General features: G+C 38.6%; 1 pseudogene; it reads right to left on the bottom strand.

The window, feature by feature from the left end:
• Positions 1-4,787: 4,787 nt before the first annotated feature.
• Positions 4,788-5,171, bottom strand: LOC150060654 (large ribosomal subunit protein eL34 pseudogene; annotated as a pseudogene).
• Positions 5,172-21,505: the final 16,334 nt, after the last annotated feature.

Below are 21,505 nucleotides of genomic sequence, written 5' to 3'. Positions count from 1 at the left end.
TCAACTCCCAAAAGGGTGCATTACTGAGACATGATAAAAAGAATGACATTCTGTGGTTTCAACCACATAACAAAAGGGCCCATGATTATCCTTCCACAGCGTCCTCTCCCTTCTTGGCCTGAACAGAGAACTTCTGCAGACATAATTCCCAAAGAGCATAATGTCAAAGACTTCACATGTAAATATTACATTGCATTCCATGATGTTTTAGTTTTTGTGAAGTGCCTTCCTTATTTGTTGATCAGAGTAACACCCTCCTTCCCAGCAGAAGTCTAGAATATGCTGTCTTGTGTCCATTCAAAAGTCACATAGTCTCTGAGTCAAGAATAACCGTCTACTCCCTAGCCTTCTACCCCATGGTGTTTTTGTATGCATGTGTGCTGATTCTAGGGTTTGAACTCAGGGACTGGATGCTGTCTCTGACCTTCTTTTTGCTCAAGGCTTTGAGCTCTACCACTCAAGCCACAGTTCCACTTCTAGATTTTTTGGTAACTTTGTTGAGATAAGAGTCTGACCAAAGCCGGGCAACGATTACATCTCACACCTGTAATCCTAGTATCCAGGAGGCTGAGATCTGAGGATCAAGATTCAAAGCCAGCCCAGGCACAAAAGGACCTGAGACATTAATCTCCAATTAACCTCGAGGAAAAAGGTGGTAGCCTTGAGCGGAAGAACTCAGGGATAGCTCCCAGGTCATGTTAAAGCCCCATGACCCACAAATAAAAAAGTCTGACCAGGCTTCTGTGGTGGTAGCTTCAAACCTCCAGTCTTAGATCTCAGCCTTTATGGTAGTATACTAGCCTTGAGCAAAAGAAGTCAGGGACAATGCCTAGACCCTGAGTTCAAGCCCAACAACAACAACGACGACAACAACATAAAGATATCAGCTTTGGGGATAGCTAGGATTACAGGTGTGAGTCAGGGCACCAGGCCTCATGGTCTTTTTACTAGACATTTCTACTACTTTATAGGGGTAGAGAAACAGAAATCATGGAGGGAATGAACACCAGAAACAAAAGAATTGGAGACGAAAAAATCTGCTCTAGTTATCTACTTTTGGCCTACTACTATTATAAACATGGACTACGATAGTGAAGTAAATAAAATCCACAAATATAAAACCCTCAAGTACAGAATAATGATGTCCCATGGACAGCTACAGCTATGATATTCAATGTATACACGTGAAATATAAGCAGGTAACGTGAAGGCATAAGTGTGGTTGAGATAGCTGCAGAGGAAATAGGATAGGCGACATTGACTGAGATATATCGTACTCATAAATTGACATGTTGAATTGAAATTCCTTTATACAACTACTTAAAGAGAAAAATAACAATAAGTTTAAAATGTATTATTAATTTTTAGATGATACAAATTTTGCCTTCCTCAGTAGGCCTTTGGATGGAAGTTCTAATATGTAGAGAGGTACACAGAAGGATTAAAGTGTCCAGTAATATAAAGCAACAAACTTTGAATAATTGGTCCTATTAATGGAAGGCTGACTGTTTTCTGTGAACTGATTAATTGGTTCCTTCTACAAGTAACTATAAAAAATGTTCCTGGAAGCCATTTTTCCATCATAAACACATAAACACATGTTTATGTGTTTAGGCTATCTCATCTTTTTAAGAAATGTTATTGTAGGGGCCAGAAGTTTGGCCTAGTGGTAGAGTGCTTGCCTAGCATGCATGAAGACCCGGGTTCAATTCCTTGGTCCCACATACATAGAAAAAAAAAGCCAGAAGTGGTGTTGAGGCTCATATGGTGGAGCTCTAGCCTTGAGAAAGTCCAAGGACAGTGATCAAGCCCTGAGCTCAAGCCCCGGACTGGCAAAAAAAATGTTATTGTAAAGTTGATGTACAGAGGAGTTATAGTTTCATAAATAAGGTAATAAGTACATTTCATTTTAAGTGTCACCTCCTGCTTCCCCCCAAACTCCCTTCTCCTGCCAACTTGTAAAGTTTATTACCAATTTAGTGTCTAATGAGTATCACTATTGCATTGTTTCACCCCTTGTCTCACCTTCTCTGTGTTTCCTCTTCCCTTCTCCCAATCAGATATATTTATATACAAGACAAAGGGTACAGAAATCAAAAGCAAGGACAACAGAGAATAAATCTAATGGGGGAAAGAAAGAAAAAAAGAAGTAACAGCAAACAATACACTAAAAAAACCCTCTTGCTTCCATTTCTTTGTGTTCATTTCAATAAACATCATTTTATATGGCCATATGCAGTAACAAAATATTTTAGTCCCTGGGAATCAATAGTTCAAGAAATACCTGTAAGCCAACAAAATCTCTACAGATTTCCTTGTTTTTACTCAACTCATTTCAGTTCCAATATTTCTAGGAAACACTGATTGATTTATTCTGGTAAATTATGAAATGTTTTTAACATTGGCTATAATATATCTAATTTGTGATCTGTAGGTGTGTTTTATAGCAGAAGTTAAAAAATGTACACCATGACCTGATACAAAGAGACTCCTGGGAACCCCAAAACCCCCCTCAGATGCACTGCTTCTTACTCATATCTTCTGACTCTACTCTCCCTGCTTCGGTAGTGATTCCGTTGATACAGGATTTCAACCAGCTGTGCTAGAAGTTATGGATGCTAAGGGCTTTGATGGAGTCTGGAGGAACATATTGACAGACATTACAGAGGCAGAAAGATACACATGATATCTCTGAGAAGATCACAAGAAAGCTACATGCCAAAGGTTAATATGTGCTTGTTTAACTGTCTTCATTGCCAAACTATGAGATCTATAGGTGTGTGTGTCCACCGTCTTCTTCATTAACTTTCTTTTACCTAACCCTCAAGTCCATCATACAGGGAACACCTAGTGCACAGTTTGCTGCATGGGATGAATAAGGATGAATGGATGTGGTCTCAGGAAGGTGAAATGTAGTTCCATTGGCACTATCAGAATCTAAACTCACAATTTTTCAGCTTTCGTCTTAGCACTGATTGCAAATTTCAGTTGCACAGAACTACACCTTCAACAAGTTGCCCCTTGACTCTGCCTCTAAAAATAAGAGATTTGGGGTGTCGGCTTTTATGAAACTCTTGTTGAGTTTCAGTTCCTTATACCCTATGGCCACATGTAAATTCCTCCAGACATCCATGTAGTAATTTTTTTCTAACATGTTATAAACTGCAAAGAAATATCATTTTCTAGCAAGAAACTCTAATCATGTCTAATCATGTCTTTTATCATAAACTAATATTTCCCATATATTTTTATTGCAATTAATAGAAGGGTTACATTATATTCACCAGATAGAAGGTGCATTACTTCACATACATTGATACCTTTTCTCATGTCTTGGTCCCCATTTCCCTCCCCCCACCCCACCCCTCATCTTGTTATTCCCCCTTCCCTATCTGATTTCAAATAACCAAATACTGATATATACAATATATCAGATAACAAGGCGAAATACTGTAACAATATGAGATAGCCAGGGATAGCAAAAGAGATAAGAACTAACATAGTACATGAAGGACAACAATTACTCGTTATATGGCTGTTGTTTCTATATCCTGGAGGTCCTTTCATTTAGCATCATACTATATGGCCTTATGTATCTAGGTTTTGTAAAGTAATACTTCTATTAAGCTCTTCTCTATTCTGCTTTTTGGATGTTCCTGTTCCTCTCTTCTGGACTGGTCAGCATTTTCTCTATAATTTCGTTTTAAAACTCCATCCTGTGTGGTCTAGAATGAAAACTGCCTTATTTAGGTCTGTGTATTCTTTTTCTTTTTGTGTGTGACAGTCCTGGGGCTTGAACTGAAGGCCTGACACTGTCCTGGCAGAGCTAACATTCTACCAACTTGAGATGCACCTCTACTTGAGGCTTTGTTGATGGTTAATTGAAGATATGAATCTGAAGGACTTTGCTACCCAGGCTGATTTTGAAGCTTGATCCTCAGATGTCAGCCTCCTGAGTAGCTAGGATCAGGTGCGTGGCAGGCTCTGTATATTTTTAAGTGGGTCTGGGATCAGCTAAGTTGGTTCTTCTGGACTTCTCTGTGTCTTTCTGTCCCTAACTATGTGTGCTTGCTCACATATCTCTGGAGGCTCAGATGGACAATTAGAAAAGTCAGTGCCTCTGTCTGCCTGGTCTCTCAATCTCCAGGAAGCTAACCCAATCTTGTGGCAGATGAGAGCAAACATTGTAAAGCCTCTAAACATCCCATGTAGGAGTCATGCCACTCTGACATGAGTTGATCCATGCAATTGACCCAAGCAAGTGATTAGGACAGCTGTATTTAAAAGGTAACAATATGGATTATTTTTCCTGATTGGGAGAGTTTGTGATTCTTTTTGTTCTACCTACTACATTGTTCTAGATTTCCCTCAGGTTCTTTAGTCTCATGATTTCCTCATATTTTCCTCAAAGAAACCCCCTTTTTCGCTTGGCTCTGACTTCTTTCCTTTATAAATTACCCTAGTCTATTTTCTTCACAGAGAATGGACTAAGCAACAGTAAAAACTCCTTATTCCAAGATTCTTAATTTTTTCATATGAGATAATATTTGTGAGTTCTCGGGACTAGAATTTGGCTATCTTCTGGGGACCTGTTATTCAGTCTGCTACACTTATATGTGGGAGGACTTGTTTTTTACTTTTGTAATGTCCACTATTTACCTGTCTACTTCTATTTTTTAAGCCTTCTGACATTTTATTATGCAAGCCTTTTTATTTATCAAAGAGTTTCTTTAGTAGCAATTTATAGACTTCTTGCATCCTAGGCACATACAAGCAGCTTCCTATTTTTATTTAGCTTTCTGATTCTGTACTTGTGCCTTCAACACTTTCATGTCGCAACCATTTTCTGCTCCTCGATAAGGAAAGCGCTTGATCCTGTCCTGGACACATTTGGCACACAGGGAACCACCATAGACCCTGCTGACATGTTTTTTTCTTTTTTGACAATCGCATGAGGACTTTAGTTCTCACAGCACAAACCCCTGTAGTCGGCCTGGGCACACACCTCAGGGAGATTTTGGTGCTTTCCCCAACTTTTTGGTATAAGGGTAAACAATTCTATTGCTGGAGGTTCGGGACAGCATGGCTTTGTTAGAGGCCGTGTTGTAGGAAAGCCTACGGCTGTATGTCAATCACTAAACCATTTTGATAGCCTCTAGACACCTTCCCCTGAACAGAGAAAGGGCTGTCTACTTCTTAGACTAGGCAGATGGTGTATTTTTTTTTAAATACTCTGTTCCAATTTGTCACAATAGCATTCTTGGACTGCACAGCAATACCAAATTGCTCTAAAACTTTCCAAATCCGTAAAGTTGTCTTATTTCAAACTAGAAACAACTAGCAATGTCACTCATCTACAAAGTATACTTTGAACAATATTTATCCAGAATGCATATATGCCCAGTCTCAGAACTGATCTTCTGGTTCACATTTCTGACTTGGCTTTACTGGCTTTACCCTATGTTTCTATGCTTCCTATAATTAAAAATTATTCCATGCTTATTGCTTTTCTGATATTACTTGTTCTAAGCTCTCTAAAGATAAGAAATTCCAATTGTGCACTTGATATGTAGTGTGTGTGTGTGTGTGTGTGTGTGTGTGTGTGCACGTGTGCCAGTCATGAAAATTAAACTAAAGGCCTAGAACTGTCCTTGAGCTTCTTTTTGTTCCAGGTTAGCACTCTACCACTTGAACTATAGCTCTACTTCAGGCTCTTTTTGGTAGTTAAATGGAGATAATACTTTTAGGCTTTCCTGCGTGTGCTGGCTTCAAATCATGATTCTCCAACCTCAGCCTCCTCAGGAGCTAGGCTTACTGGTTTGAGCTACTAGCACCTGGCTCTAGCACAGATCTTGTTGTGTAGAAATTATTTAGTAGATATTTGCTGAATGACTGGTAGTGATGTACATGAACCCACTAGGATTCATGGACCTTAAACTCACATTGAGATTTTCTCCAACACAATGGTATTGCAAGATGGGCTCTGGTTCTGGAGGCCCAAGAGCATGGTACTACCACATTCTTGGCTTATGGTGAGAGCAGGTCTTCTGTTACCCATGGATGGCAAAAAAGCATATACTTCCCAGTTGGCAAAGTCTGGCTGAATCCTGTGTGGGCTAAAACACGAAGAAATATGGTTCTTTGAGTTAAATCCCCCCCCCAAAGTATACAAGTATATAAATTCAAACTAAGCTATGATAATTAATGTGGATTATAAGCTCAGCTTTCTCAAGAGAGAAGTAGCCAAGTTCTGGTGCAAGAAGTGAGAAATGCATATTGCTAACTTGACTCATAAGGAGTGAATGTTATAAATAAGCCGTAGAGGTAATAAAAACAAATCTGGCTAGCCTAAAACACACGCAAACACATCCATCTATATTGTAAAACCAGTCTACTGTGCTGACCCACTGAAAAAGAGAAAACCATTAAGGAAAGAATGGGAAGAGACTGAGGACTGGCAATTGCTAGTGACATGTTTACTAAATATGCTCTGAAACATTTAAACATAACATTGGAAAGCAGAGGAGCCAAATGGTTGGAGACACCCACTGATTACAATTCAGGTTTGGTCTCTGATCTGTTTCCTCAGCACTTGGCTTCACAACCAGATCCCAGCCAAATGAAATCTGCATCTCTAGAGTCTCCAGGCAACTCCCAACTTGGCATTTCTAACACTGGAGAGCTAGCCAGGAAACCCTTCTTTGGAGGGGAACCATTGGCTAGACTCACTCTATCAACATCCAGACATCATAGTTAATTACAAACACACAGGACCAACCTGACAGCCAACTCTGCAAGTAGCAGATATCAGCCTTCCCCAGGGAACTGGCATGGCTCCAGTGAGGACTCCTAGTGACAAGAACCTTTGTAAGCAAGACACTCCAAGGCCTTACCAGATCGTGTTGGGTTTTATATTGCCATGTAAGGACCTTCTCCTCCTTACCCTCAGAAATACCAGATTTCAAGTCAGAGAAAAATGAGTTGGAATCCCTGGCAATAAGATTATTTTCAACATTTAAATCAAATACAAATCAATTCCTAATTACATCCCTGCTTTCCATCCATCTGGTATGAAGTTATTTTTAGCTTGCATCCCAGGAAATAGAAAGGAAATTGGTATAAAGCCCTGGACCCATGGCGCACGCGTATAGGATGAAATAGTCTGATGCAGACATCTACGGTATCTTTTTCCTTCCTTGCCTTTTGCCAACATGAAGTTCTTCAGCTCAAAACTAGAAATTTGCCTGTGAGTATGAAGATCAAGGCAATGACTTAGTCAAATGTTTTAAAGGGGGAAACAGCTTGCATTTTACAATGAATTTTGGTTTTCTGCTAGAAAGTCAGACATCTTGGAGAAAGTTGAGGCTGAGAAAGCAGAGTTCTAGAAAACCAGATATGGGACCTATAGCTTGCTTCATCCTCCCTTGTGGGTATGATCCTGGCACTTACAACTGTTAGCGGAAAACCAGATGCATGGTTATGTTCATTACAGTGCTCTTATAGCCCATCAGTGAGTTATGCAGGAGCAGTGAAAACTTAGTTGTTCAACTCCACTGAGCCAGTACCCACATCATTTTATGTTCCCATAATCATTCTCGTATTGTTCACGTGCATTCCTTCATTCTGCTTCTCTTCAGCAACATACTGTACTGCATCCTACTAGGTTAGTGCTTGAGGCATTAATCCCAGTTAGACAGTATAGAACTTCCCTACATCTGTATTTCTTAGAGGGAACCATGAGGTGCACCTTTCACTTACTTTTTTTTTTATTACTGAAGAAGAAATGAGTATTTTTGCATAAGAAAACTTTTATCCTCAAACTACGGCAGCCTACATTCCAGTAATCCTTGGCGTATCTTATTGGAAGAGTTCCTCAAGTAATATTTTTTTCCATTTGCATTCCAGTGTCCTTTTGCCTATTGCCCTTTGAGGCTTAGCTTCTTAGACATGTGCACATCTGTCACACAGGACTCTCCCACCTTAGCATTCCAGATGTCAATGCCAAGTCCTCCTTTCCCATTCTACACTAGTCCAGGAGGAAATCAGTGTCCAGAAAGAATAGCCCAATGCAATGACCTTTACTGAAGCTTGACATCTGCTGGCTTCTAAGCTTCTTACACAGCCCTCCTAATCCACCTGGAGGCTTAGTTGCCTGATGGAAGGTGATAAAAAAAAAGCTGTTAGTCTGTAAGCTTTGTCTTAGATTCAAAGCATGTAGGCTGCTGGAGACTCTGAGGCTTAGAGCAGACAGTGGGGGAAATAGTTCTTAGTCCAGAAGCAATTCTCAAGATGCTTAATGGGATGAACTCTAGCCTGAGAACAACTTTATTGGTAGGAAAGTCAAGGCAAGGCATCCTAATAGGATGGAGGCACCCGGCTTCCCAACATTTCAGAGGAGCTAATGTAATAGTGATCATAAAACTTGCCTCACGACAAGAGCCAAGAAGCCCAACTCTAGAAATTTACAATCCACAGAGGATCAACAGCTTGTATTCTGGATATCTTAAAGGTGACTGCACTAAAACACCCATCTGTCTGTGGAGATGAAAACCTGGACACCAGTAGCTGTAAATAATGCAGTCTGATTCTTACAGCAACCAAGGCAGAGGCCTAAATTCCGAATGGAACTGAGTATTTGATTTATATTTTTAGCCAAGAGAAGAAAATTCAGAGATGGAGTTCCTGGGAATAACAGAGGCATGTCTCCTGGGGGTGGGAGAGGTAGGGAGAAAGAGAGAGAGAAAGAGAGAGAGAGAGAGAGAGAGAGAGAGAGAGAGAGAGAGAGACAGACAGACAGACAGACAGACAGACAGACAGACAGACAGAGACAGAGAGAGAGACAGATAGAGAGACAGAGAGAGACAAAGAAAGAGACAGAGAAAGAGACAAAGAAAGAGACAGAGAATTTGAGATGTTACTAAAATTCTACTCTCTGAGTAGTAGGATATTTGCTGGTCAGTATTAAATAGTAAAATAAAAATAGGAACCATGATGAAAAACTAGAAAAGGTGAAAACGTTACTATATTATGAAAGAATTTCCTCCCTAAAGTAAACAGTGAGATTTCTACTGTCCAATAAATTCATTCCAAAATGAAATGATTTATAGTCTGTATTAAAAGAAACATTTGCTTCATTTTAATACCTTTTCTGATAGTAAGAAATATTGTGTAATGGAATAATAATTGCCTTTGGATAAACTGTTAATAGTAAGAAATATTGTGTAATGGAATAATAATTGCCTTTGGATAAACTGTTAATAGTTTTCTCTCTCATGCATCGTGTGTGTGTGTGTGTGTGTGTGTGTGTGTGTGTGTGTGTCTGTGTGTCTGTGTGTCTGTGTGTGGTGAGCCTGGGCTTGAACTGAGGGCCTAGGTTCGGTCCTTGAGCCTATTTGCCAAAAGCTAGCACTCTACCACTTCAGTTACAACTTCCACTTTCAGTTTTTTGGTGGTTAGTTGAAGATGAATCTCAATGAGTGTCCTTCCTCTGGTTTTGAACTGTGATCCTCAGATCTCAACCTCCTGAGTAGTGAGGATTGTAGGCATGATTTTTATACTGTTTGAATTAGACATATATACAAATAGATGCCACACAATAATAGCATCAGTACTCACAATATATTGTAGGTTGTTTGGGCTTCATTTTTAAGTAGAGTAAAATAGGAATCTCAAAAAAGGAAGTCACTTATGTGAGGCCACATAGCAAGCAAGAATTTAAGATTTGTATCCTTGATTCCAAATCTTGTGCTCTCACTAGCAAGGTATGATTCCTTCAGTCTCAACCCTAAAAGGACCACATTTCATAAAATCTAATCATATATTTAAGTGCCATTATAGGTAGGCAATTACTTTTTCCCATTTCCATCCTTCTTGAAAAGATGTCTGCATTTTCCATGAGCTATAACTGGTTATTCTACCCATCTTACAAAAGCATAACTCCCTTGTGTTGCCATGTTCAGGTATATCAGAGAAGAAAGAATGAAGCAAAGCCAGAGCAATTTTACATCTCCCAGATGAGATAATGCTACTGAGAGTCACCCAGAATTAAATAAGTTGAGCAAGTACAGATTTGACTAATTTCCAAGAGTAAGAAATATAATATTTTTTCTCCAACCAGAGAAGAATGAATTAATTGCAGCAAAATGAAGATCCTACTTTAATATATATTCTATTTTATATTAAACTGTCAATTTTTTTGCTAGTCCTGGGCTTGAGCTCAAGGCCTGAGCACTGTCCTTGGACTTTCTCAAGGCTAGAGCTCTACCACTTGAGCCCCAGCACCACTTCTGGCTTTTTTCTATGTATGTGGTACCAAGGAATCGAACCTGGGTCTTTGTGCATGCTAGATAAGCACTCTACCACTAGGCAAACTCCCGGCCCCTAAACTGTCATTTTTTTTTTATTTTTTTTATTGTAATTAGTAAAAGGGTTCCATGATATTTGCCAGATAGAAGGTGCATTAATTCACATACATTGATACCCTTTCACATGTCTTGGTACCCGTTTCCCTCCCCCCCCACACCCCACACCCGTCTTGGTTTTCCCCCCTTCCCTATCAAATTTCAAATATCCAAATACAAATAAATTCAATATATCAGATAACAAAGTGAGATACTATACCAATATGAGATAACCAAGGGACAGCAAAGGAGATGAGAGACAACATAGTACATTAAGGACAACAATCTAAACTGTCATTTTTTTATAATAAATATACAAAATAAGAAATAGCTTGGCGTTTCTGGGTGAATCACTGTCTGCAGCCTAAGTCAATGATTTAAAGGGAAGCAGTTATTTTATTTTTTTGTGCCGGTCCTGAGGCTCAGGGCCTTTTCTCAAGTCACTTCCCCACCTTCACCCTGATTACTTACTAAGTTATGTCCACTCAAGTGTAGACAGCACCAGCAGGTTCACTGAGGCTGCCTGGGGGGCGGGAGGGGGCACACACACTGCATCTCCATTTCTCTCTTTCTCCCTAATCTATGGCCTCCCAGAACACCTTCACTCTTTTCTTTTCTGTTTTTTTCTGTTGGTCTGGGGCTTGAGCTCTTCAGCTCAAGGCTACGGCTCTACCCTTGAGCCACAGCCCACATTCACTCTTAAAAGAGCAAAGAAGCCACTTAGCTCCCAGAGTGGGCTTTGCGGCCCACATAAACCTGGACTCTACCTTGTAAAAGAGCAGCAGGAACTGTAGCCACATGCTTGACTGACCATTGAGTGATCTCCTAACAAATCGACTGGCTCCTTTGTCTGATCCTTTTGGGTGCCTCCTCCACTTCATGGTGAGAGAGATCATTAGGAAGATGGTGAACACAGCTGATTCCCTTCTACACATCCTCCTCACACAAACACGCCCGCATTCACCTTCACCCCATGCCCACTGTCCCCGACCCCATCCCAGGCTTATCAATATTCCTCTGCTCATACACTCTACTCATTTACGTATTTCCCATGGCTACTTTGAACCTCATGGGAAAATGGGTTATCCACAAAAGCAAGACTATTTACTATTTGACTCTTTGTAGGAACAGTTTACTGATACCTGCTTCAAGTTCAGTCCTCTTATATTATAAAGCCTCGATTTAAATATGCCTTTCTAGGTTTTTTTTCCCTTTGAACTTAGAAGTTTTCATCTGCTTAACTAGTCAGACTAGCGTCATAGTCATTTCTTACTAGAGTAAATAAAAATTAAAGATGGAGCTTGTTATATGGAACAAATTAAAAACATAGAATAGTATACTTTCTGCAGAAATAATGAAAAGTATATTTTGAAATTATGTTTTTCCTTTCTTAGTACATTTTTTTCTGCCAACCTCCCTGACAGAAGAAATAATGTAGAATATTAAATCTACATTGTATAAAATCAGACCCAGGCACACCACTATGACAGACACACTTTGGACATAGTGAATGAACTCACGTTTGGTCTAGATCTGGGTTATCTAATGTGGTAGCCAATAGCCACATGTGTTTACTGTGTACTTACAGTGAAGCTAGTCAAAATTAAAATATGGTCTACGTGGTGAATTTCTAATAAAGATAGTGAAAAGACAAATGTGATGACAATTATCGCTGGTATGTGTAAGACTACATGTTGAAATATTTTAAATGCAGTAGGTCAAATAAAATGTACTGTTGGAATCATTTTCAGTCTTTTATGATGCAGCTGCTATGGAATTCACAATTGTCTATGTGGTTTATATTTTATTTCTTTTGAGTATGTTTCTGATGGATGAAACTGGCACCTTCATGGAGGCAAGTCCAGTCAGATAGGAAAATCAATATATACTGGTAGAAAAATGTGCTTTCTTAACCTATCTACTAATAATATTCAACTGAAAATAACAATGACTAGCATTCAAGGAAAGGAATGCCTAATAAGCCAGTATCTGTCTATTAAACATCCTAAGAAAACTGAGGGCATGTCTCATGACTAAAGTTCTGATCATCTAATACTCCTTCTTTTGGGAGTCTTACAATAGCCACACAACAATAGTAAGTTGTCCCTCCCCAAACCCCTACGCTTTAGATTTCCCAAAAAGAACATAACCCACAAGGTCTCCATTAACCTGACAAAAATAACAAGAAGTTATAAACTAGAGGCTATAATGAAAATAATTGACTTTGTTGAGAAATAACTTCATTTAATACCACATGACATCATTTGTTTCTATTTCAGCAAGGATTAAAGGTGAAGTCACAAGGAGAGGAGACATAAAAAAATATTCATTGACCATTCATTACACAGGAACACAGCAGCCGTGAGAAGTAGAGCATCAAGCCAAGAGACTTAGGATGAGGCTTTGCTCCCGGAGGCAGCAAGTTCTCTTGCTGAAATTCCAATCCTGATCTAGGCTTTCCTCTCCAGACAGAGACCGGATCATGACAATTTTGGAGATCATTTGTCTTCTCTGAGAAATCCTCATTAAATCAAGTGTTAAGTTGGCCCGATTTTCTGCATGATTTGTCTTCTCTGACAATGAACAGACTCAGGCTTATGAAACTGATTTAGTTCCTATTATTCTTGAGCCCACATATTTTTAATTCCAGGATGTGCTAGGAGAGCACATTGCTTGTTCAGTTGTAGAAATTTCTTTTTAGAAAAACAGCTGAAGGAGTCTTGGATTGAGAATGCACTTGGCTAATTGGTTTGCCATCCAGCATCTCTTCTTTCACTAAGTAAAGGAACCAAGCCACTGAATCCTTGGCTCCTTGGCTAGCCAATGGCATCTGTACAAATCACCTTGGTATTTATCTTCTGTCTTTCTCATCTGGATCCATTTTACCATATGTATCTGGCTTATTTAAGACAGATTATAAATTTAAAACAATATTTCTTCAAGCCTTATCAAGCAGAAATGGCACAATTAGATAGTAAATTACAGTGGTGAGCCGTCAAAGGTGAGTGGCCAAGCTTTGGCTCAGATTTTAGGAAATGTGATTCATATTGCTGCCAGTGCCTTCTGGTGAGCCAGGACCACAAACTCAACATTTGATTTCATAATAAAGTGCCACTGTGATCACCAGAGCAACACTATCCGTTTGGGTGCTGGATTAGAATCCAGGAGAGTCCACAGTATAGTTTTTACACATCATCAACTCCCACATAGGACATAAATTGCACTAATATAGTAATATACTGAAATCTCAGACCAACTGTTTGTCATCGGATTAGAACGTGATGACACAAAATAAAGATGTGAGACAGAATCTGCGCTGAGGTCTAAATTCACATTGGAAGTCTGCAAAGAAAAGGCTGTTTATAAAATGATAGGCCAGAAACCGCTGCCAAAGTCAGCCTTTGATGCAGTTGTAGTCAGATGAAATCCACCTCCCTGACATGAGACCCACCCACTGGAATGTTGCTCCCCTGACTGGAGCTTCCCCAAATGGAAACTTCAAGTCATGCTACAGAGTAGGCTCTGTCCCGCCTGTGCTGTCAGCCTGACTGAATCTTCACTATGGCTGGGCCCTTTGCTTCCTTCCCTAGCTAAATGAAGTCTGTTGGAGCATTTGTGGTTTTAGCATTCCTATTTGTCATTCTCCAGCTTGAGGTTTGCTCATGCTGTCAGGTTTCATGAGTCTTGTCCTCTAAGACTTTCATCTTTGATGATGAATTCTGTGTAATTGCTCCTTCCCATGGTTTTTAATTCTTCTTCATCTTCTCCCAAGAGATGATGTCCAGAGCCCATATTTGAGTCAGCACTAAGAGCATCTGTCTTCTATGTAAGAGGCTTTGGGTTGGACATCCAGAGAAAGAGAGAGAAGGAAAGAGGGAGCATGAGGAGGAATATGAGAAAGGGGTAAAAAAAAAAACAAAGAAAAAGAAATGATGATTTCCTTGCAACCTATTCTTCCATAGATAGTATTGCCATATTATTTAAAAAAAACAAACCAATGAGGGCTGGGATGTAGCTCAGTGGCAAAGCGCTTGCCTAGCAAGTGCAACATCCTGGGTTCGATCCCCAGTGCCAAAAAAGAAAAGGCAAAAAAATACAGTTAAAAAAACAACAAAAAATGGTACATTGTAGAGATTTTTATTATTGAGAAAAATTCTTACCAGATATAAAGATGCCATGGAATAGACATTCATGTAGAAAGTCTTTCTGGACTAAAGACAAAACAAACTTCAATGTAATTGCTTATACATTTCAACAGCTATAAGAGGATTGTCTTAAAGATCTATTTTTTAAAATATGATAAAGAATAGTTACAGTAAAAAGTATTTAAGCTTCAAAAAATTAGTAAGATATAATGATAGTAAGGGTGGTAGATAGAAAGTCATCTTCAGGTTGGACTAATTGCTTTAGTCTCTGTTGCACAAGTTGATCCCCATAAAATCAGTTCTCGGGAGGAAGGCTTGATTTTTGAATTCAGAGAAAAAACTTACAGAGAAAAAAATGATTGTCCATAGCTAAATCCTAAACTATAGAGCCTATGACCAACTCATTTGATTCTTTTTTTTTAATTGCTCATCATTAATTAGCTCTTACCTTTCATTTTACAAAGCTAAGTGCATTGCTAAGTTATGTTGTTCGGTCTTACATAACATTAGTAAGTATTATCATTCCACATGTTACTAGCATTTTAAAACTCACAATTGAGGCATGGTTGATCTACATACAAGGGAGTAAGTTGGGCTCTGGTGGCTTTAATCCTAGCTACTCCGAAGACTGAGACCTGGACGACTGAAGGTAGAAGCTAGCCCTGGCAAAAAAAGTCCACACGACTCCATCTCCAATTAATCAACAGAAAGCTGAGCTATAGACATGGCAGTGTCTCCTTCTTTGTTAAAGATAAATAATATTCCATAGTATGTATATACTACATTTACATTACACATTAATACACTCATGGACTTTTGGCTGTTATTTTGAATAATGTTGAAATGAAACCAGAGTGAAGATATATTTGTGACATCCTGTTTTTGTTGTTGTTGTTAGTCACTGGGCTTGAACTCTGTCCCTGGGTGCTGTCTCTGATCTTCAGCTCAAGGCTAGCATTTTATCCTTTGAGCCATAACACCACTTCTGGTTTTCTGGTGGTTAATTGGAGATAATTTCATGGGCTTTGAACTGCGATCGTCAGACCTCAGCCTCTTGAGTAGCTATGATTACAGTCATTAATACAAGTATCTTTTTTGAGAATGGCTATCCTGATAAAGCTGAAGTGATTCTTGCAGCTTGAGGTTTGTTTTGTTTTGTTTTGTGGCAGTGCTGGTGTTTGACCCAGGGCCTTGGTGCTGTCCCTTAGCTTTTTCACTCAAGGCTAAACTCTACTACTTGAGCCACAGCTCCACTTTCAGCTTTTTGATGGGTAATAGAGATAAGATTCTAACAGAATTTCCTGCCTAAACCAATCTGAGACGCCAATCATCAGATTAAAGTCTCCCGAGTAGCTAGAATTACCAGTTTGAGCCACTGGTGCTCAGCTTCTTGCTGAGGTTCTGACTTACAGTCCTCTGATGGATGACTAGTGCTTAGTGGTTAGTACTTCATACATATCTGTTTGTAATTTATATGTCCTGTATCTTTTGAGTTACTTTTACTTTTTGCTATGAGTTATAGGATTTCATATATATTTTTGATATTACCTCTTTATCATATTTATAGTCTGCAAATATTTTCTCCCATTCTGTAAATTACTTTACTTTACTTCTTGTTGGCAAATTTCCTGGTTGTCCAAAAGCATTTGAAGTTGATGAAGTCCACTCATCTAATTGCTTTTGTTGTTAAACTTTGGGTGTCATATTCAAGAAATCATTGTTAAGGCAAATGTCAAGAACGGTTTTCTCCATTGTCTTCTTGGAATTTTATGGTTTCTAGATCTTATATTTAAGTCTTTAATCCATTTTGAGTTGATTTTTATGTATGAAGTAAGATGAATCATTTTATTCTTTGGCTTTTATATAGCCAATTTTTCCTACACCATTTATTTCAATAACACTTTCCCCATTGTATAGCCTTAATACTCATTTGACTACATATATATATATATAGTATATATAAAGTACATGAATATCCACATATAGAGATATATAGATATGTACTTTGTTTCTAGACGTTCCTGAATCTTAATTACTATTTTATTACATTAGATTAATATGTATCTGTGACATACAAACCCTCAGCCTAATTTTAATTATGTTCTAAAATCTAAGTACCAGTCATTATATATAGAGATTCCCTTCTTGAATATTTGTTTGTTAAACACATCATTTGGAATATGATGTAAAAATCAACGTTAATAAATTCTTTAAATAAAAAAATAAAAAAGGAAAAATGAAAAAACTAATAATTCTTCCTTCAGAAAACATCATTTGGATGATATTATTTCATCAATGATTTCAAAGAAACTCTCAAATTTATATAGTGAATTAGAATAATTAAATCTCAACTATGCTTTTATAGAAAGATTATTTTTCTATATTATAAGAACTTGTAAATGCTAAGGTCTCTAAGCAATTGATTCAGTAATATTTCTGATAAACATTTCTTTCTTTTTCTGGTGGTACTGGGGTTAGAATGCAAGGCCTATTGCTTTGCTAGGCAAGTGTAATGTTTTCTTATCATCTGCCATGTGCAAGTCTTTCTGTTAGCTTGTAAACTATAAATGTAGTGGTTTTTTTTTGTATGTATGCATCATGACAGGTGCCTTAAAAAAATAAGCTGATCAGGGCCAAGAGCGTGGCTTCAAGGTAGAGTGCTTGCCTAGCATGCTCAGAACCCTGGGTTCGATTCCTCAGTACCACATACACAGGGGAAAAAAGCCAGAAGTGGTGCTGTGGCTCAAGTGGTAGAGCACTAGCCTTGAAAAAGTCCAAGGACAGAGCCCAGGCCCTGAGTTCAAACCCCAGGACTGAAAAAAGAAAATTGATCAATCTAGCTGCTAAACGATTGTGAGTTAATCATTTGTATTAATAATTTGGTTTCAAGGCTCAGTTTAAAGATAAAGTGAATTTTGGAAGTTCTACCTCATTCCAAGGACAATATATCAGGATTAAGCCTCTGCCTGTTGAAATGGAACAGCAGAACCTGAACAAGGATAAAAGAAACCTGTGGTAGAAGCTAAGGTAATTTTTTCAAATCATATGTTTAGTGAATGATTCTGCAAGTTTGGAGATATTGATTCTAAAAATAATGGGAGTCTTTGGGAACACTAAAATTTTGTCATAGTTTTTTTATTAATGAATTTATTAACACTGATTTTTCATCATATTTCAAATGACATATTTAACAAACAAGTATTCAAGAAGGGAATCTCTATATACAATCACTGGCACTTAGATTTTAAAACATAATTGAAATTAGGCTGAGGGTTTGTATGTCATAGATACGTATTAATCTATGTAATAAAACATTATATCTATAGTCATAGATTTTTATGTTTATGTAGTTGTGTTTATATTTCCAATACCATGTCCATAGCATTGGGAACATGAATAATGAGTCCTCGCTCTTGTACTTTTGGATCTAATAGCCACAGACTAAGGACACCATGCACCTTTTTTTCCTTTGGTCTCGACTTGTCTCACTCAACATGATTCGCTTTAGATTTTGGCCATGCCTTTATTCCTTGTTGATTTAGGGTTTTTTTTAAAGAATTTATTAATATTGATTTTTACATCATATTTCAAATGACATGTTTAACAAACAAGTATTCAAGAAAGGAATCTCTATATACAATCACTGGCACTTAGTTTTTAGAACATAATCAAAATTACGCTAAGGGTTTGTATATCATAGATACATATTGATCTATGTAATAAAACATTATGTCTATAGAGTCATAGGTTTTTATGTCTATTTAGTTGTGTTTATATTTCCAGTACTATGTCCATAGCATTGGGTATGCAAATATTGAGTCCTTGTTCTTGTACTGTTTGGATCTAATAGCCACGTATTAAGGATACCATGAGCCTTTTGTTCCTTTGATCTTTACTTGTCTCACTCAACATGATTCGCTCTAGATTTATTCACTTCCCTGCAAATGCCATTATTTTATCTTGTCTGTTGGCTATGTAGAATTCCATTCATTATATGTATATATATATATATATATATTATACCACATTTTCTGTATCCATTCATCTGCAGTAGGGCATCTGGATTGTTTCCATCGCCTAGCTATTGTGAATAGTGCAGAGATGAACAAAGCTGAGCAGGTGTCCTTATCATATCTTGGGTTATAATGTTCAGGGTAGATGCCCAGAAGTGGTATGTCAGGATCGTAGGGAAGGTCAATTTTCAGTTTTTTAAGAAACCTCCACACTGCTTTCCAGAGTGGCTGAACTAGTTTACAATCCCACCAGCAGTGCAGTAGGGTTCCTTTTAGGTTGTTTTTAAAATATGATTGCATACTCATGTCCCAGGGTTGACTTTGTATCACAATCTTCCTACCACAGCCTCTCATGTAGCTAGGAATGCAAACATCTATCACAGTGACCAGTTCATTAGTTATATGATGAGATTTCATTAATTTTGGCCTGGGCTTACCTTTTCTGTGATCTTCCCTATCTCTGCTTTCAGGGAAGCTGGGATTATAGATAGGTGCCATTGTACATGGCTTTTATAATACTCACCAGGAAGAATAGTACTCATGTGTTCCAAAGACAATCTATAATGATCCCAATATTTGAGTTTTCAGATGTTTGTTTTAAAGGGTGTTCTTTTTAAAAAGTAAAGGTCTGCCTCACAAATTATAATAACACTTGCACTATGACTTCCACTTTTGTTTCATTCTCTGGAATGTCCATGGACTCAGGAATTCCCTCAAGATGTGATTGTCCTGTGTAATTATTTTTCTTTCTCAAGCTCAAGGTGTTCTTTCACCATTCCACACTTGGATTTGTACAACCCATACAATGTCATCTGTGTGTTTTTTTCCCCTCTATATCCAAGAAGAGGTACTGGAAAGCTATTACTGTCTTAGACACAAGAATGGGACTAGAGGAGAAGGGCACAAGAGAAGACAAAAGTGCTCAAATCACAGAAATGTTAAGGAAGACAATACTGTCCCCCTCAGACTAAAATATTTCATCAGTGCTATAAGAAAACAGTTTTGTACCTTGCTCTTGTACTCAGCCTCCTTCATCTCACTTTTTTTGTTCCAGCTGTCCAGTGATATATAACAATCTACTCCCAAATCCAATGCCTTTGAACTACAAGTATTTCATTTGCTATAATTCTGTGGGCCAGAGCTCTGGGCAATGCTTAGCAGGGCAATTCTTCTGTCATGTAGACCACTGTTTTGAATTAAAATGCTCATAGCTGAGCCTGGGGGCTCACACCTGTAATCCTAGCTACTTAGGAAGCTGAGATCTGAGGATCAAGGTTCAAAGCCAGCCTAGACACAAAAGAATCTGAGACTCTAATCTCCAATTAATCTTTAGAAAATTGGAAGTGGGTCTTGGCTCAAGTGCAGGGTGTTAGCCTTGAGCTGAAGAGCTCAGGCACACTGCCCAGGCCAAGTTCAAACCCCTTGACCCAACAAAAAAAAATGCTCAAGATAGCTTCTGTGTGGTTGCATATAGATGATAGCTAAAATGGCCTGGAAGGTCCAAGAATGCTTCACTAATCCGCTAGCAACTCAGTGAAGCTCATGTAGCCTCCCTTTTCCATATAGTTATATAGTTAGCATTTGGGCTGGAATTCAGATCCTCTTGCTCTTGTGTGGCTTTTTCACTCACAGCTGATGCTCTACTGACTGGACTCACTCCTCAGTCTTGCCTTTCCCCTAGTTAAGTATAGATACAACTCTGGTGCCCAAGCTGGCTTCCACTCATGATATTCAGATCTCAGCCTGCTGAGTTGCTAGGATTATACATGTAAGACACGAGCACCCCTCTAGAATGCATTCTTAACAGTGCCTAGTTTCTAGGCACTATTTTCTAAAAGCAGAGACTGTAAATGGCTTCAGTGCTAAACCCCACTTCTGCCATTTTCTGTTGCTAAAAGTTACAGCACACTCTGTCAGCACAGATTTGTAAATGTGGGCACACAGACTCCCCTCCAGAAGAAGAAAAGGATTAAAGAAATCCACAGTCATATTCTGCAATCTACCACACCTACGCAGCTACAGTGTCATCACTCATCAGGCCAACCCTAAAGCACCAAAGTTTATCTTTCCTTCTTAATCTTTGAATCATTTCCTTTCTCTTCCAAGATTCCTGAAACCAAAATGTAAACAGTTTAATGATACCAAATGCTTCAAATTAGTGTCTGTCTTATAGTCCCTGGTAGTTGGGGTAGAGATCAATATTAATGAAGAGGGAGGCAGTAAACATTGTTAATGAGAATGAAGTAGGAGAGATCCCACTACTGCTGTGTTATGTTCATGTTTCAGCATGCAAGGAGTAAAATGACACTAGGTATGAAAGCCTGAATCTCTAATGCATCCACAATAATAACACCGGTAAAGTTAGCACTATGGGTAAATTTTAATAGATGATGTCTTACAAAAAGCCCTTTGCTTGAAATGCAGCCCAAAGACTAAATTAGAGTCAAAGCCCCAGTCAGTTAACTCTGCTATAACATGTGAAGAATTGATTTTCTTATTTTCAGCTGTCAGACCTGCTACAAAGAATGAGTTTTAATTCTGGGGATGTTATTAAACTCCTCGCTTAACTGGCAGAAAAATGGAACTGCTAGCTAGGTGATGGTGGAGCTGCTGTCGGATTGAATGACACCTGTCAGAGTATGATGAATGACCCTCTCTTCCCCACAATCCCCTGTTCTGTCACTCAGGTGAGGCCCATTAATCTTCATCCAGGGCCTGTCAGACTAGGCACCCATGACGACAAAATGTCTTGGAGCATTTACCCCCAAGATACATGGAACAATACGATCTTCTCATTGTCAGAGCCATATCGAATTAGCATAATTTATTACGACTTCCCTCCCCCACTCACTCCCTACCTCTCTACCCCTCACCCCCTCCCCAAAAAAAAGCAAGTAGGGGCTAGATGGGATTAGACAGATGGAGGGTAGGACCAGACTGCCAACTA

The sequence above is a fragment of the Megascapheus bottae genome, chromosome 7 (assembly GCF_031878675.1).
Source record: "Megascapheus bottae isolate mThoBot1 chromosome 7, mThoBot2.hap1, whole genome shotgun sequence".
Taxonomy (NCBI): Eukaryota; Metazoa; Chordata; class Mammalia; order Rodentia; family Geomyidae; genus Megascapheus; species Megascapheus bottae.
The sequence above is the reverse complement of the archived record's forward strand: the minus strand, read 5'-3'. Positions and strand labels throughout refer to the sequence as shown.